We start from the raw sequence: 2,394 nt of genomic DNA, 5'->3' as shown, positions 1-2,394 counted from the left end.
GCTGCTGTGCGAAGTTGCAAGCATATTATTTCCTTTATATAAATGATTCATTAAGTTTCTTAACGCTTATTTAACTGACGAAAATACAAAGGAAAGATTAACAGTAATTTCACTTACAAACTTGAATATATTTGTTAAGTAGAAACAAACTTGATACTTGCAACAAAGAAAACATGTTGGAACAGCGGTAAAATAAAAGCGAAAAGTTTATAGATTATTCAAGTAACACCATGTTGAAACATTCCACAATAAGCAGGGGAATAGGTAGCATCCAAACTGAGGTAGACTCAGTTTTTGCAAGCAGCAATGGGTCGTGACTTTGTCAATTAGTTTAAAAAGAACATTTCTCAATGCAAGCTTGCAAATGATTTATGTCTTTCACCATAATCTGTTCATAATATTGTGCAAAGATTCAGGAAATTCAAAAAAATCTGAGTCGGGCATGTGGGCAAGACTGTTGAATGTGTGATCCTCAAGCCCTCAGACAGAATTACGTGAGAAACTACCATACTATTGTAATAAATGGAGCCACACAGGAATACTTCTAGAAACTGTTGTCATTTAACACAGTCCACTGTTGCATCAAGAAATGCAACCAGAAACTCTGTTATGCAAAGAGAAAGCCATACATCAATTTTATGCAGAAAAGCTGCCACGTTTTCTGCTCCAGTGTTCTTCAATGTGTGCTATGGTAAAATGTGTGCTATGGTAAAAAAGAGTTGACACTTGTTTTTGGGGAAAAAACGGACATCTAGTTCTCCATATCAAAGACAAATGAAACCATCAGCAAAAGGTGTAAAAATCAACATCTGTCATGGTATGGGGCGCATCAGTGCCGATGGCACGGGTGACTTTCACATGTGTAAATGTATCATTGGCACAGAAACATACAGTATATGGGGATTTTAGAGGCATACACTACAATCAATGTTAGGGCTTTTCCTGAAAAGTCCATGGTTATTTCAGCAAGACAATGCCAGGCCTCATTTTGCATGAACTACAACAACGTAGTGTTGTAGACACAGAGTGCATGTGTTGTAATGGCCTGTCTGCCGTCCAGACAGTTAGATGACTTCGAACACAGATTGTTGAGTGAATGAAGTGAATGAAATTTGCAAAACAATCATCAGTTCCCAAACAAGTAAAATGTGTAATTAATAGGAGAGGTGATGTAACACAGTATTAAACAAGCCTCTGACCAAGCATTTGTTGTGTGAAATATATATTGCCTGTAAAATGCACGTACAGTATATGTCTCTGGTCTGTATTTGTTTGATGGAGGCAGAACCAATAGTGCATTTGGTACATGAGGGAGACTGAAAAAAGAGAGAAAGAAAACAAAGGGAAAATAATGTAATAGATGTGGGTCTAGGCGACTTCCAGGTATTGTACACATAACGGAAGAGAGGGGGTGGCCGAGGAAAAGTATGAACATTACTGAAGGAGGTTCACCAATTAGCGGAAACTGTACAGTCTGTCTGACTGGCAGCAGCCCACTTTTATCCAGAGCCAGTGTCCTGCAGCACACACTGGGTGTGAATTAACTTTATATGTTACACTGCTGCAGGGCATATGTGACAAGAATGTGAAACAAAAAAATTACAAAATATGTTTTTAATTAATTTATTCATTTATTTTCAGTTTGTAAGTTCAGTGTAAGTTACAAATACTGCAGATGGTGAAACAATAACTGCAGCCATAAAAAACTCCTACTTCCTGTTGAAGTTGTTTTGGACATATAAGGATATACACTAAGGCTATCCGGTAGGCGTGAGGGTGTTTGTTCTCTTTAGGAAGGTGACAGGTGGCCAAAAAAATAATTGAAATGAAATGAATGAATATGCAATGCAAGAGAAATACACAACTTACTGCCTTTGTAGTAATTTACAATTACATTACATTTACCGTTCAGGCATAAAAAGGCATGTGAAATTTTGAATTTGATAACTGGTATAATCTTCTTTAGTGGCAACATTTCCTGTAGCTGCTAATAAACAATTATTTTCAGTAATCACTTTATTCTGAATAGAGTTGCATGATTTGTGTGTGTACCTTTTTCTTTTAAGCATTGTCCATTCTTGTTAAAAGCTCTTGTCTCAAATATCCACAGAACATTTCCCCATATTTCTTCAGTGTCAAAATGTCCCCCTTTTACAGACTATTTGCCTTACTGTAAACTGATTAACACTCATGTCTTAAAATCTTTTGCAGTCTTTTCCAGCTTTATTGAACCCAACAAAAAGTCTTCTGCAATTTATTTTGACTGGAGCATTTTTAAAGAAAAGCAGACTCTTACTCAAAGTACTTAATGTAAAATTTTAAATAATAAAAAAGACTTGTCATTTTTTTTAGTTTATCTTTGTTTATCTTCAGTATATCTCTATAATAATAAGT

The sequence above is a fragment of the Trichomycterus rosablanca genome, chromosome 4 (genome assembly GCF_030014385.1).
Source record: "Trichomycterus rosablanca isolate fTriRos1 chromosome 4, fTriRos1.hap1, whole genome shotgun sequence".
In the NCBI taxonomy this organism is placed as follows: domain Eukaryota; kingdom Metazoa; phylum Chordata; class Actinopteri; order Siluriformes; family Trichomycteridae; genus Trichomycterus; species Trichomycterus rosablanca.
Note: the sequence above shows the minus strand (reverse complement) of the source record.